The sequence below is a fragment of the Triticum urartu genome, chromosome 7, assembly GCF_003073215.2.
Source record: "Triticum urartu cultivar G1812 chromosome 7, Tu2.1, whole genome shotgun sequence".
Taxonomy (NCBI): Eukaryota; Viridiplantae; Streptophyta; class Magnoliopsida; order Poales; family Poaceae; genus Triticum; species Triticum urartu.
Window position 1 is genome coordinate 29,007,666 of NC_053028.1, and position 16,911 is coordinate 29,024,576.

The window sequence follows — 16,911 nt, forward strand, 5'->3', positions numbered from 1 at the left end:
CATACCGGATTGGACGATCCCATATCTGGATTACATGAACCGGGGCGAGTTACCAGACGATGAAACGTTGGCTCGACAGATAATCCGGCATTCCAAGTCCATGACCATACTCAACGGGGAGTTACATCGTTACAGTGTTTTAGGAGCAATTCAGCGTTGTGTTTCTCCTCAAGAAGGTTGTGAGATTTTGCGAGAAATCCATGAAGGGGATTGCGGTCACCATGCCGGTTCAAAGTTGTTGGTTGCCAAAGCTTTTCGCCACGGTTTTTACTGGTTGACGGCACATGCTGATGCGGAGGGTTTAGTCAAGAGATGTGATGGATGTCAAAATTTTGCCCGCTGTGCGCACGTTCCGACTCAAGAGTTGCGGATGATTCCAATTATGTGGCCGTTTGCAACTTGGGGGCTTGATATGGTTGGATCCTTCAAGCGTTCTAAGGACAAAAAGACCCACCTGTTAGTAGTAGTTGATAAATTCACTAAATGGGTGGAGGCAGAGCCAGTCAGCAAGTGTGATGCAGCCACGGCAGTTCAATTCATCAAGAAGGTGATATTCCGGTTTGGTTTTCCACACAGCATTATAACAGATAACGGTACTAATCTGTCAAAAGGGGAGATGGAAGAATTCTGTCAACGTGAACACATCCGGCTTGATCTAGCGTCGGTGGCTCACCCCCAATCTAATGGTCAAGCAGAAAGGGCAAATCAAGAAATTCTACGGGGTATCAAACCAAGGCTTATGGTTCCCTTAAAGCGAACGCCGGGTTGTTGGGTCAAGGAGCTACCTTCTGTGTTATGGAGCATCAACACCACACACAATAGGTCTACGGGTTACACACCTTTCTTCATGGTTTATGGAGCGGAGGCAGTTCTTCCTAGTGACATCCGTCACGATTCGCCCCGTGTGGCAGCTTATGTTGAAGTTGATAATGAGAAAGCACGTCAGGATTCACTGGACCTGTTGGATGAAGAGTGTGATCTTGCAGCAGCACGATCGGCGATTTATCAACAAGATCTCCGACGTTATCACAGCCATCGGGTTAAAACCAGAACCTTTCAAGAAGGCGATTTGGTGCTCCGGCTCATCCAGGATCAGACTGATATGCACAAGTTATCCCCACCTTGGGAAGGACCCTTTGTGGTCAGCAAAAATCTGCACAACGGATCTTACTACCTCATTGATGTTTGAGAGCATAAAGACTCACGTCAATCGGAGGAGGAGACCAAGCGGCCATGGAACATAGCTCTCCTTCGGCCTTACTATACTTGAAGCCATAGGCTCTTCATCTGTACATATTTATGACAGTGTATATATCATATAATAAACCGGAGCCTCCGTTTTAAGCGGGGTATCTGTTCTTTTTATATCCTGTGTGTGCTTTACAAGTTAACTGACAAAACGGAGTTTTTGTTAATCCGGCTTTATCAGCTGCATAGATACAAAGAAAATCACTAGGGGGCTTGGTCATATTTGAACTACAGCTACACCTCTTGATCGGTTTTTAAACCACGAAGGGATATCACTAGGGGGCTTGGTTGTCCTCACACCATGGCTACACCTCTTGATAGGCATTTAAGCCACAAAGGGAAAATTTTGTGGAGCCAAAGAGAGTGTTGTACACAGTACAGACTCAAACATGGGCACACACTGAGCAGCGCTCACAAAGTTACTTGGGGGCTCTTTTTGCAAAGCAACAAAGAGTTTGAAAGGACCCTCGTAATTGGCTATCAAGCCACGGCTTGGAAGCCTGGTGTATTCACCTAAAAACCCGGGTTAACCTGCCTTCATCAAGTAAGCCACTCCTGTCCAGGTAACCCTGGTATGACCCATCGAACATTTGACAAGTCAATCTTTTATAGACCCTAAACTTGTCACAGTTAAAACAATGATTGGTTAATTGGAGGCCCATCTTAAAAGGCTTTGTTAAATGGTTTAACTCAGAGGCCTGGCAGCCCATGAAAAGCCTCGATTTGGAGCATGGTAGCTCATAAAAAGCCTTGCATATTTTCCTGTTTAAATTTTGTTTGTTGAAAATCATAAGTATTTTTTGATAAACCAGCATCCTCGACCCAGCTTGGTTCTCAACTACAAGTTGTGGGCACATGATGAATTATAAACCGGTGTTCATTGACCCGGTCCGGTTTGACTAAATCACCAGTATTATAAAGAAAATCTGGTGGTTATCCCGGTCCGGTTTAATATAGACCAGTATTATGAAGATGGAGTTATCAACGTTCCGGATTGGTATTAACACCTTTGCCGTATACACGTTTGGTCAACCAATAAGGTATGTTCTGTACATTACTTTTTGTACAAACACTTGATTATTCATCTAGGTACTATATACTTCTTGGACATCATGACACGTCTAGAGGTAAACCGCTAGATACTTTTAAGTTGTTGTACCCAGGAACGCGATTCATCATGGGTTATGCATAAATATATCCCAAAAGGCGGCACCGATTGTCACAAAGTATTACGAAACATGCTCGATGGCATGGCAGATAAACGAAGTTTCAGCTATCCTATTACATGAAGCTTCAAAGCGGCTCAAACAGTATCATTGTTTTTCATAGTAGCCATATAAACTGGCGACCGGATCAGGACTCTTCATTGCGACGATTTGACGGTTGAGGGTCAGTTGGTGTAGGCACTTCTTCATCCCTCCCCAGATGCTAGAAATCAGCCGTTGACCAATCGATTCCAGTTAACGCTTGAAACACTGCTGGATAAGATTGGAAGGGTTAATATCAGGAGTGTAAGTGTGCTTACGAATCGGAGGCACAAGTTCTTCGACTTCATGGATGTCGGCCGGCTGTCTTTTCCCTTCTGCATCATAAAACGGTTGAAAATGGGACAAATCGGTATCCTCAGCCAACTTGCTGGCTGCTGGCCGCATCTGTTTGGTCAGCCGCCGAAGATCATCATTGTCGAAGTTTGAACCGTCTTCTTTGACGCCTGGGTATCCTTTGATGATATCCTCCGCTTCAAGGTCTGGAATCTAGGCTTTGGCTCGAATAAGGGCGGTTAAAGCTCCTGCCCGGGCAGCTGCTCTCTTCAACTCGGCAATACGGGCTGGTAACATGCCCAGCTTCTGAAGGGTTTCCTTAATCAAAGTTGGAGCTGGTTTGTTATAAGCTGTCGTGCTAATAACCCGTTGAGACCCAGAGTATAGATGTTCAACCAATGTATATGCCGCTTTGAGTTTCATCCGCATATCTGTACAAAGATGAGCGATCCGAGTGTCTGCCAAAGATTTTATCAACATTTTGGTCAGTTATAAGATTCATCGACTGGCGCAACATACATAAGCACACACTTACCAAAGGTAGCAGAAGTCATAGCATTGATTTTGCGTTTCAAACCGGCTAGTTCTTCAACCACTAGCTTCAGGGCTGCCTCGGTGTCTACAGCTCTTTTGGTTAAACCGGATTTCTCGGTTTCCCATTCAGCACGTTCTTGGTTGAAGGTTTCTTTCAGCTTTTCCATTCCGGCCAGGGCCTGAGTCAGCTCCTCTTTGGCTTTTGCAGCCTCGGCTTGTTGTGACTTCACATTTTCTTGCAAGTCAGAATTTCGGGCATCTTTGTTTTTCAGTTCAGCCTGCAACGTTGAAGGTATGTTAAACAAACAGCATATATCTGTGCTAAAGTACAAAGTGAATACCAAAGTTATGCACTTCATACTTGGGGGCTAATGCCTATTTGCTCTCAAGTACTACACTTTATACAAGTCTCCAGAACAATGCAAGCATTATCCTTGACACTTGGGGGCTAATGTGTGTCTGTTCTAAAACGGATGTGTGGATTAAAAACCGGATTAACTTGCCAAGTTAAACCGGCCTTTGGGGGCTATGCTGTAGAAAGTTATCTCATTTTTTCAAGATGAGTCTTATCTATTATTAGCGACCTGCCATTGCAAGGATCAATGATGAGATGCTTAAAGTGTTACAAAGACCCGGTTTGTGATTAACAATCATAAAACGGCCCTTGGGGGCTACTTGAGATAGTGTTTCAGCTATAAATCAAAATACAAAGGGAGAGGAATTTACGTCATATCGCTCTTTCATCAAGTTCACCAAGCCGGCTTCATAATCCCGGTTTGAGTGCAGACGGTTCAAGAAGCCAGAATGAAGCTCATCAGCGTTAAGATGAGCATAGTTTGTTAAGTCGCTGCTCCATTTACCTTTATCCCAGGCAGCTTGTTCTTCTTTGGCACTATGCTGAGCTAAAATGATGGGATGGCCAGGAGAGCTGTGGCCTATTCCAGTAATAATAACATCGTCACCTTGGCCTTCAGGATTTTTGGTGGATGATGCTGGAATTTCAGTGTCTTTCACCGGACTAGCCCGGATTGGCTCTGCCGGTTCAGTATCGGGTGCGGCAAGCTCAGCATCTGTTGGTTCATCGGTATGTTGGCCTTCAAGGGGTGGATCATCAAAAGTAGCTTCAGGATGGGGGACTTTCGGTTCACCAGTCTGTTCCGATTCACCTCTTGGTTCTTCTTCTTCGGCGACAGGGTCTTCTGGCCGATTGGTGACCCGAGCTTTCTTGCTGGGTCTGGCTTTGGCCCTGCAAATAGAATAAAAAAGGGTTAACATCCTATTTAAAGCATTTATGGCGCATTAAAAGGAAAAGGTTCTTACAACTCACCCGACCATAGTTTTCAAAGGGGGGAGTTGAGTTGCTGTCAATTCACCAGAAGATGAAGGAGGTGTCACCTGATAATTTGAATCGGACGGATTAAGAGGCTGTCTGAAATAACCTGCCTTGGGGTAAGAATGGTCAGAAGTAGGAGAGACCTCAGACCGGCGCTTCCGAACCGGAGTGTCAGGTAAACCGGCTGAAGTGACCTGTTGGCCACTATGCCGGGTTGTCCGGCGAGCTTCGTGCTGTTGAATCTTCAAAATAAATGTTGGATCCAAGTGAGCAAGAGGATGAGAAAAGCTTACTTTCCAGACTACTTGGCGAGTTTTTTGTGTTGGCATAGAGTCTGGATCGGAGGAAAAGGTAATTACCTCTACATCATCAGCTTGACTAGCTTCTGCGTCCTCCTGAGAAAGATCATTGTTAATGAGATGCATGAAAAGAGAGCCAAGTGATTCAAGTTCTACCTCAACTTCTGGATCATCAGTATCATCATCAAGCTCCATATTAATCCCGTCAGTCATTTTCCGTTTTGACGTCCGTTTTACGGCTTTGGTCTTTGGGCGGGATGGCTTGACCGCTTTATCTCCAGTCGGTTTTGCCGCTTTCTCTATGGTTTTCCTTTTCCAGAAGGGGTCATCACCCTACATATAAAGAAGAAGGGTTACAGGTTGCATAATTTAAAGATATTAGAGATGAAGAGGAAGTATAATGCTTACAGCAGGCGGTTTGTTCTTGGCATAGAAGGGACTCGGACCGGTTTGACTATAGATCAGTTCTGACTCATTCAGAATCTTCTTTACACCTTCAGTGACTTCTTCCTCAGATAATTGGATGTTGCAATGGCATTGAGGGTCGTCAACCTCACCGGTATATTCACACATTAAACCGGGACGCCAGCTTAGCGGCAAGATACTCCAGGATATCCAACAGCGCACAAAGTCCACGCCTGTTAAACCGTTTTCCATAAAGGCCCGGAATTTGGCGAGTTGAGGAGCGTATTTCTCCCTTTCTGAAGAGCTCAGGCGTTGAGGCATGGGGTGAGTATTGGATAGTCTATGGTCACGAAAGCCGGGCAGGGGATTTTCATCTTCAGGGGAAGTGTCTCTGCAATAAAACCATGTTTGGTTCCATTCCTTTGGGTGGCTATGATGTTTGGCATGAGGAAATTCAACTTCTTTCCGCTTTTGAATCGAGACACCATCAAGTTCTGTGTTCGGGCCATTTACAAACTCTGTGCGCCGGTTTAAGTGAAAGAAATCCCGGAACAGTTCTGCAGTTGGTTCTTCTTGTAAATATACTTCACAGAAGACCTGGATGTTGCATAAGTTGGAAACCGAGTTGGGACCAATATCTTGTGGATGAAGTTGGAAGCTGGCAAGCATATCTCGATAAAACTTTGACCCTGGTGGTTTGACACCACGGCCTATATGATCAACAAAGACCACCACCTCGCCCTACCTTGGGGTTGGAGGATTTTCTGTTCCTGGAACTCTCCATTTGATCTCAGTTTTCTTAGGCAGGGAGCCGATGCTAACCATCTCATTCAACTGAGTCTCAGTAACCCGGGAACGAGCCCAGTTGCAGGCAGTGAATTGTTTGGCCATTGTGAAGCAAACAAGCTGAAAATGAAAGGCTGGTTTATAAATTACACATGATTATATGCAAGAGACAAGGGAGTAAGAAACATACTGATATGTGAAATGGTATAAACCGGAGACTAATGCAATCAGAGAAAAAGGTAATACTAGCACAGGATTACTCAGACACTGTTAAACCGGAGCATAATTATGAAGGTAAAATGCTCCTCCGGTTTATCAGAGGGCTAATGGCATAGACTACTTATACAAGGTCAAACTGCCTATATTGGTGCGAGGAGAAACAGATCTCACAGGAACATAGAAACAGATCTCACAGTGACATATAAAATTTTCGGATCTAAGATAAGACAGAAAAGCAAAAATAATTGGATCTAGAAGGGGTGCAGAACTGAAGCAATTTATGAAGGACTAGATCAGTTCTTTGCGCATAAGGATTTGTGATGACAATGGTAGGTTAGCTACGGCAAGGGATACGTCAAGCACGAAGTGTCCATCTACATACTAAAGGAAGAACAGGGAAGAACAACACTGAAGCACTGATGAACTTTGGAAGAACTGCGAAGAATGTCGAAACCCTAGAACAGATCTATGGCGAAAAAAAGCAGAGAACTTACCGGAGCTGGTGAGGAAGCGGAAAGGCGCCGCAGTATTCTGGTGCGTTCAGGGTGATGCAGCGGCCAGGGTCGGAGCAGAGGCGACGGTCGACGGTGGCGGCGGAGCTCCAGAGGCTGAGCAGCGCGAGGAAGACGACGCGAAGAGGCACGAGGGGGAAAAGGTGAAAATGACCCCTCGGTCCTATTTATAAAGGCAGGGGATAAGTGTCAGGCGCAAAAATCGAGGGGCCAGAAATTTGGAAGTAAGGCGGAGCTGTCGCCTCGATTGTCGGAGACCCATTAATGAAGATGTGTCATACACAGTTTTTAAACAGGTGACATCACGATGGTTTACCACGATCCGAGAAGATGATGTCACGGCGGTTTACTAAATTATGAGAAGATGTTGAAGACGAAGTTTTTACTAAGGATTGAAATGAACCTGTTCAAATCAATCTGGGGCCTAATGTTGGGGATATTACTACTGGGCGTAAACCGGCCAGGAAAGGCCGGGTTAACTTCATCCGTAGTTGATTATGCTTGAAGCCCATGTAGACAGAAGAGGAAAGGTCCAGGGCCCAGAACCGGTTTGAGGCCCGTAGCCGTGAACCGGCATTTGTATGAAACTTGTATTGTAAGACAGAAAGAGTGGAGACCGAACCGTACACGCTTATGAGCCGGTCTCGGGACTCTGTAAACCGACGGGCGCCGCCCATGTATATAAGGGGACGACCCGGCAGCGGTTCAGGACAACAGACAACAACTCGAGAGCCTGACAAAGCGGATTCGCTCCCTGGCCTTAGAAACCCTAGCAATACCAATCACAACTAGACGTAGGCTTTTACCTTCCTCGAAGGGGCCGAACTAGTATAAAATTCCCCGTGTCCCTTTGTCCGGTTTAACCCCTTAAAGCTAACCCGTAGCGATGGCTCCACGACTAAGTCCTTTCACAAGGACATCTGCTGTGACAAACCCACGACACGCCGCAAAAAGAAGATTACATCGAATAGATCTCCACAAGAGAGGGGGAGAACTTTGTATTGAGATCCAAAAAGAGAGAAGAAACCATCTAGCTACTAATTATGGACCCGAAGGTCTGAGGTAAACTACTCACACTTCATCGGAGAGGCTATGATGATGTAGAAGCCCTCCGTGATGATGGCCCTCTCCGGCGGAGCTCCGAAACAGGCCCCAAGATGGGATCTCGTGGATACAGAAAGTTGTGGCGGTGGAATTAGGTTTTTTTGGCTCCATCCTTGATCGTTTGGGGGTACGTAGGTATATATAGGAGGAAGGAGTATGTCAGTGGAGCTCCGAGGGGCCCACGAGGCAGGGGGCGCGCCCTAGGGAGGGCGCCCCCCTGATACGTCTCCGTCGTATCTACTTTTCCAAACACTTTTGCCCTTGTTTTGGACTCTAACTTGTATGATTTGAATGAAACTAACCCGGACTGACGCTGTTTTCAGCAGAATTGCCATGGTGCTGTTTTATGTGCAGAAAACAAATATTCTCGGAATGACCAGAAACTCCACGGAACATCTTAGAAAAAATAATAAAAAATCCTCGCCAAAGATGAAGACTAGGGGGCCCACACCCTTCTCACGAGGGTGGGGGGCGCCCCCCCCCTAGGGCACGCCCCCCTACCTCATGGGCCCCCTGGATGCCCTCCAACGCCAACTCCAACTCTATATATTTGCTTTCGAAGAGAAAAAAATTATAGAGAAGAAATCATCATGTTTTACGATACGGAGCCGCCGCCAAGCCCTAAAACCTCTCGGGAGGGCTGATCTGGAGTCCGTTCGGGGCTCCGGAGAGGGGGATTCGTCGCCGTCGTCATCATCAACCATCCTCCATCACCAATTTCATGATGCTCACCACCGTGCGTGAGTAATTCCATCGTAGGCTTGCTGGCCGGTGATGGGTTGGATGAGATTTATCATGTAATCGAGTTAGTTTTGTTAGGGTTTGATCCCTAGTATCCATTATGTTCTGAGATTGATGTTGCTATGACTTTGCTATGCTTAATGCTTGTCACTAGGGCCCGAGTGCCATGATTTCATATCTGAACCTATTATGTTTTCATTAATATATGTGAGTTCTTGATCCTATCTTGCAAGTCTATAGTCACCTACTATGCGTTATGATCCGGCAACCCCGAAGTGACAATAATCGGGACCACTCCCGGTGATGACCATAGTTTGAGGAGTTCATGTATTTACTATGTGCTAATGCTTTGTTCCGGTTCTCTATTAAAAGTAGGCCTTAATATCCCTTAGTTTCCAATAGGACCCTGCTGCCACGGGAGGGTAGGACAAAAGATGTCATGCAAGTTCTTTTCCATAAGCACGTATGACTATATACGGAATACATGCCAACATTACATTGATGAATTGGAGCTAGTTCTGTGTCACCCTATGTTATGACTGTTACATGATAAACCGCATCCGGCATAATTATCCATCACTGATCCGGTGCCTACGAGTTTCCCGTATACTGGTTTACGCTTATTTACTTTTCCGCTGCTACTGTTACAATCACTACAAAATACCAAAAACATTACTTTTGCTGTCTTTACTTTTGTTGCCGCTACCACCACTATCATATTACTTTGCTACTAAACACTTTGCTGCAGATACTAAGTTTCCAGGTGTGGTTGAATTGACAACTCAGCTACTAATACTTGAGAATATTCTTCGGCTCCCCTTGTGTCGAATCGATAAATTTGGGTTGAATACTCTACCCTCGAAAGCTATTGCGATCCCCTATACTTGTGGGTTATCAAGACTAATTTCTGGCGCCGTTGCCGGGGAGCATAGCTCTATTCTTTGAGTCACTTGGAATTTATATCTGCTGGACACTATGAAGAACTTGAAAGATCCAAAAACCAAGATATATCCCTCAACTACTAGGGGAGGTAAGGAACTGCCATCTAGCTCTGCACTTGATTCACCTTCTGTTATAAGTAAGTTTGCAACACCTACACCTGCTTCTTCTATTCGTTCTGATATGTCGCATGTTATTGATGATGCCACTTCTGCTATGCATGATACTTATGATGAAACTGCTTCTATGCCTGATACTACTGTGCCCCTTGGTGAATTTCTTGATGAACAAATTGCTAGGGCTAGAGAAAAAGAAATTATTGAATCTGAATACGATGATGATAGTGTTGGAAATATGCCCTAGAGGCAATAATAAAATGGTTATTATTATATTTCCTTGTTCATGATAATTGTCTATTGTTCATGCTATAATTGTGTTATCCGGAAATCATAATACATGTGTGAATACATAGACCACAACACGTCCCTAGTGAGCCTCTAGTTGACTAGCTCGTTGATCAAAAGATAGTCATGGTTTCCTGACTATGGACATTAGATGTCATTGATAACGGGATCGCATCATTAGGAAAATGATGTGATGGACAAGACCCAATCCTAAGCATAGCTCAAAGATCGTGTAGTTCGCTTGCTATAGCTTTTCCGAATGTCAAGTATCATTTCCTTAGACCATGAGATTGTGCAACTCCCGGATACCGTAGGAGTGCTTTGGTGTGCCAAACGTCACAATGTAACTGGGTGACTATAAAGGTACACTATGGGTATCTCCGAAAGTGTCTGTTGGGTTGGCACGAATCGAGACTGGGATTTGTCACTCCGTATGATGGAGAGGTATCTCTGGGCCCACTCGGTAATGCATCATCATAATGAGCTCAATGTGACCAAGAGGTTGATCATGGGATCATGCATTACGGTACGAGTAAAGTGACTTGCCGTCAACGAGATTGAACGAGGTATTGGGATACCGACGATCGAGTCTCGGGCAAGTAACGTACCGATTGACAAAGGGAATTGTATACGGGATTTATTGAATCCTCGACATCATGGTTCATCCGATGAGATCATCGAGGAGCATGTGGGAGCCAACATGGGTATCCAGATCCCGCTGTTGGTTATTGACCGGAGAGTCGTCTCGGTCATGTCTGCGTTTCTCCCGAACCCGTAGGGTCTACACACTTAAGGTTCGGTGACGCTAGGGTTGTTGAGATATTAGTATACGGTAACCCGAAAGTTGTTCGGAGTCCCGGATGAGATCCCGGACGTCACGAGGAGTTCCGTAATGGTCCTGAGAGGGAGGTTTATATATAGGAAGTCAAGTTTCGGCCATCGCAAATGTTTCGGGGGTAATCGGTATTGTACCGGGACCACCGGAAGGGTCCCGGGGTCCACCGGGTGGGGCCACCTATCCCGGAGGGCCCCATGGGCTGAAGTGGGAGGGGAACCAGCCCCTAGTGGGCTGGTGCGCCCCCCATGGGCCTCCCCCTGCGCCTAGGGTTGGAAACCCTAGGGGTGGGGGGCGCCCCACTTGGCTTGGGGGCACTCCACCCCCCTTGGCCGCCGCCCCCCTTGGAGATTGCATCTCCTAGGGCCGCCCCCCCCTAGGGGTCCTATATATAGTAGGGGGAGGTAGGGCAGCCACACCCTAGCCCCTGGCGCCTCCCTCTCCCTCCCGTGACACTTCTCATTCTCCCTGAGCTTGGCGAAGCCCTGCCGAGATCACCGTTGCTTCCACCACCACGCCGTCGTGCTGCTGGATCTCCATCAACCTCTCCTTCCCCCTTGCTGGATCAAGTTGGAGGAGACGTCTTCCCAACCGTACGTGTGTTGAACGCGGAGGTGCCGTCCGTTCGGCGCTAGGTCATCGGTGATTTGGATCACGACGAGTACGACTCCATCAACCCCGTTCTCTTGGACGCTTCCGCTCGCGATATACAAGGGTATGTAGATGCACTTCCCTCTCCCTCGTTGCTAGATGACTCCATAGATTGATCTTGGTGATGCATAGTAAATTTTAAAATTCTTCTACGTTCCCCAACAGATAGTGATGATGAAAATATGCATGTTATTCCTGAGGGTTATCTTTTTGATATGGAATCTTCTGCCGCTATTTTAGATTGCAAAGATAGATATGAGCTTAAGAGGTTATTAGTTAAATGGAACAAAGAATCACTTAGAGATAAGATGAAACATGGCCCTGCTTTTGCTACTTCACCCATATGTGTTCCTGATAAGGAGTATGAATTCTCTGTTGATCCTGATATAATTACTTTGGTTGAATCTGATCCATTTTATGGCTATGAATCTGAAACTGTTGTGGCACATCTTACTAAGTTAAATGATATAGCTACCCTGTTCACTAATGATGAGAGATCGCATTACTTTTATATACTCAAAATATTTCTGTTCTCATTAAAGGGTGATGCTAAGATATGGTTTAATTATCTTGATCCTGGTTGTGTGCGTAGTCCCTGGGATATGATTTATTACTTCTCTGCTAAATATTTCCCTGCTCATAAGAAACAAGCTGCTTTGAGGGAAATATACAACTTCGTGCAAATTAAAGGAGAGTCTCCCACAAGCTTGGGGAGGCTTCTTAAGTTACTTAATGCTTTGCCTGATCATCCTCTTAAGAAACCTGAAATACATGATATCTTTTATAATGGACTAACCGATGCTTCCAGAGATTGCCTGGATAGTTGTGTTGGTTCTCTTTTCAGGGAAAGAACACCGGATGAAGCTGAAATTCTATTGAATAATATGTTGACAAATGAAAATAATTGGGCACCTCCTGAGCCAGCTCCTGCTCCAATTACTGAGCCTATTCCTAAACCAACTCCAAAGAAGAGAGGTGTTCTATTTCTCAGTCCCGAAGATATGCAAGAGGCAAAGAAATCTATGAAAGAAAAAGGTATTAAAGTTGAAGATGTTAAGAATTTACCTCCTATTGAAGAAATACATGGTCTTAATATACCGCCTTTTGAAGAAACATATGATCTTAATTCTTTATTTACTGAAGAACCTCCTGATCCCGATATCCCGACACAGGTAGTAAAGGTAAATTCTCTCTAAAGATATGATAAAGTTGAAGTCCCTCCTACTAAAATTGCTAGTCAGTGCTTGGATGAGTTTGATAACTTTATGTTTTAGCAAGACGACTTCAATGCTTATTTTGGTAGACAATTAAAAGAAAATGCTTATATGATTAGACGCTTGGGTGATTATATGGCTAATATTAAAGGTGAACTTAAACTTGTTAGCAAACATGCTTCTATGGTTACCACTCAAGTAGAACAAGTACTTAATGCTCAAAAAGAAGTGCTTGATGAAATGAATAGTAAGAAAAATGATTATGTTGTTAGAGTGGCTACTAGAACTGGTAGAATGACTCAGGAACCTTTGTATCCTGAAGGCCACCCTAAGAGAATCGAGCAAGATTCTCAAAGAAATAATATTGATGTTCCTAGTTCTTCTAAAAAGAAGAAGAAGAAAAATGATAGAACTGTGCAAACTTCTAGTGGACCTATTGCTGAACCACCTGATAATCCAAATGATATCTCTATGTCTGATGCTGAAACACAATCTGGTAATGAACATGAACCTAGTAAAAATATTAATGATGATGTCCATGATGATGCTCAACCTAGTAATGACAATGATGTAGAAATTGAACCTGCTGTTGATCTTGATAACCCACAATCAAAGAATCAATGTTATGATAAAAGAGACTTTGTTGCTAGGAAACATGGTAAAGAAAGGGAACCTTGGGTTCAGAAACCCATGCCTTTTCCTCCGAAACCATCCAAGAAAAAGGATGATGAGGATTTTGAGCGCTTTGCTGAAATGATTAGGCCTATATTTTTGCGTATGCAATTAACTGATGTGCTCAAAACAAATCCTTATGCTAAATATATGAAGGATATCATTACTAATAAAAGAAAGATACCGGAAGCTGAAATTTCCACCATGCTTGCTAATTATACTTTTAAGGGTGGAATACCAAAGAAACTTGGAGATCCCGGAGTACCTACTATACCTTGCTCCACTAAAAGAAATTATATTAAAACTGCTTTATGTGATCTTGGAGCCGGTGTTAGTGTTATGCCTCTCTCTTTATATCATAGACTTGACTTGAATAAGCTGACACCTACCGAAATATGTTTGCAAATGGCTGATAAATCAACTGCTATACCTGTCGGTATTTGTGAGGATGTGCCTGTTGTGGTTGCAAACGTTACTATTTTAACAGACTTTATTATACTTGATATTCCCGAGGATGATAGTATGTCTATTATCATTGGAAGACCTTTTCTTAATACTGCAGGGGCTGTTATTGATTGCACCAAAGGCAATGTCACTTTTCATGTTAATGGTAATGAGCATACGGTACACTTTCCGAGGAAACAACCTCAAGTTCATAGTATCAACTCTATTGGAAAAATTCCATCGATTATATTTGGAGGTTTTGAATTTCCTCTTCCTACTGTCAAGAAGAAATATGATATACTTATTATAGGGGATGTGCATATCCCCGTTGAGGTAACTTAGTGTTATTCAAAATTTCTCTGGTTTCATGATTATCGGAATGAGTTTGTTAACAAGACTTGATCAACCTTGTTAATGGATTCTTTTTGATGAGTATGAGATGGATGAAACTAGAAGCACAAACTTCTGTACCCCACTTTTACTTTCTGTTATTTATATTAAATAAAGTAAAAATAGTATTTTCAGTCTGTTTCCTAGCTTATCCGTGCAATATAAAAATATCCCAAAAATAAAAGTCCTCAGAATACCATGCCAATTTAATATGATTTTTTCAGGAATATTTGAGGATTTACTGTGCAAAAATTACCGCGGGAGGAGCTGCCACCTGGCCACGAGGGTGGTGGGCGCCCCCCCCCCCCTATAGGGCGCGCCCCCCTGCCTCGTGGGCCCACGGTGGCCCTCCTCCACTTATCCCAGCACCCATCTTCTTCCTCTGTCTCACACAAACCCGAAAAACTAACTCAAGCACGAGTTCCGGCCACTTTTGTTGTGATTTTCGATCTCCTTGCTCAAAGCACCTCTCGCAAAACTGCTTGGAGAGATTGTTCCTTGGTATGTGACTCCTCCATTGGTCCAATTAGTTTTTGTTCTAGTGCTTTATTCTTTGCAAATTTGTGCTGCATAGGTGACCATGTTCTTGAGCTTGCATGTCAAATTTATATGGTTCCAAGTAATTCTAATGCTTGATATAGGCTCTAGGCACTCGTAGGAGTAGTTGCTATCAATATTATTGAGTTTGGTTTACTTTTGTTTGAAGTTACTAAAAATTTCAGAATTTTTCAGAGAAAAACATTATGCTTAGGAAAATGTTCCAAGGTGGTTCCTCTAAGAAGTAAGGACCCAGGATTGCTATGCGCGATGTTGACGAGGATCCACCAAGAGACGCTCCAGTACGGCCTTGCGAATGGCCGTCGGAAAATTTTATGGACCGTGAGGGAATTAGAGAAGAATTCAAAGCATATTTGCGCAATGCCGGTCTTGAGGATTTTGAGGCTAACAAATGCCCCCAGTATCATGATCTCACAAGTTCATTTGTGAGGAGGTTTGAGTATTCATCTTCGCGTAATTCTCCTTCAGTCATGTTTGATCTTTATGACAAATCTTATACCATGGACCTAGAGGATTTCACTCTTGCTTGCAAACTTCCATCATGGGGCAGTATTAGGGATCCCCCTAAATCTGAATTTAGAAACTTTCTTGCTAGTATAACTGTGGGGGAATCTACAGATATAACGCAGGCTACCATAGGGAGCATTCACTTTCCTGCTATACATTATTTTGCTCTCTTCATCGGTAGATGCATAAATGCTAAGGATGAAGCATGTCACATGTGTGTCCCTGATCTTAGCATTCTTAGGAGTGCTGTGTTAGGAGACCAATCTTATCATATGGGAGCCGTTGTAGCTCGTAGGTTGCATCATAATAGACATAATGGAGATTTCTTTGGAGGAATTTATGCAATCCGCTTAGCTCATTTTCTTGAGATAGACATTCATGAGGGTGATACGGAGTTGCCTCCTGCATATTTAGATTATAACTCTATGGCTTCGCATCAGTTTGTAGAGAGGCCTGAATCACCTCTCTTATATTGTTTAATTTTTGATAAACAACATGTTTTCCGTATTACTCTCCCTGCTCCTGCCTTCTTTGATTCACAGACAAAAAGAAGATATGTTATTACCAGAGAGGAGGCAGAAGAGTACGAGAGGAGAGCGGAGGCAGCTCGACTCCACGCTGCAGCTCAGCAGGCGATAACCGCTGCACATCAGTATGATCCCAACTATTCCTCCTCATCACAGTACGACCCCAACAACTATTATTATGGATATCCGCCAGGCCAGCCGTGGCCATAGACCAACTTAGGCCAAAAGCCTAAGCTTGGGGGAGTACGTATTTCTCACCGACATTACATTTATGTTCACACACACTCATTGCTAGATGTCGGTGCTCATACTTTTTCACTGTAATATTCATGCTAGTTTATTTTCTTTTTCCTGCTTTCTTCTTGTGTGTTTGTTAAACCTTAAGAAAACCAAAAAATTAGTAGTAGTTTATTTTTCTGCTGTAGTAGTAATAATTAAAAAGAAAACCAAAAAATATCTCCCGTTCTTCTTTTGCTTGTTGGGAGCTTTCCCGTGTAAATAGTTTTATTTCTTTTCTTTTCTTTGGGGGTCAGTAGGAGAAGACCATAATTAAATTGTTGAAGTGGCTCTTATATGCATCTTTGTTGAATTAACCCAGAGCCCATATTGCCTTGTCTTCTCCTGTTTATTGAATGCTCGCAGATTCCAGCTTAGTCCAATGCACGTACACTCTTATTATTATTCACACCATTCGGTCGTGCAAGTGAAAGGCAATTATGATGATATATGATGGGCTGACTAAGATGAGAAAAGCTGGTATGAACTCGACCTCTTTTGTTTTTGTAAATATGATGAGTCCCTCGTTCTTGATTCAGCTTATTATGAATAAACATGTTTGCAATGACAATTAGAGATTATAGTTGCTTGTGCCTTGCTTGATTAGCTATGAGTTATAATGGTTTACCTTGTGTGCCAACATGCTATTGAGATGATTATGATGTGGTATGATGGGGTGGTATCCTCCTTTGAATTATTTAAGTGACTTGACTTGGCACATGTTCATGCATGTAGTTGAAACAAATCAACATAGCCTTCACGATATTTATGT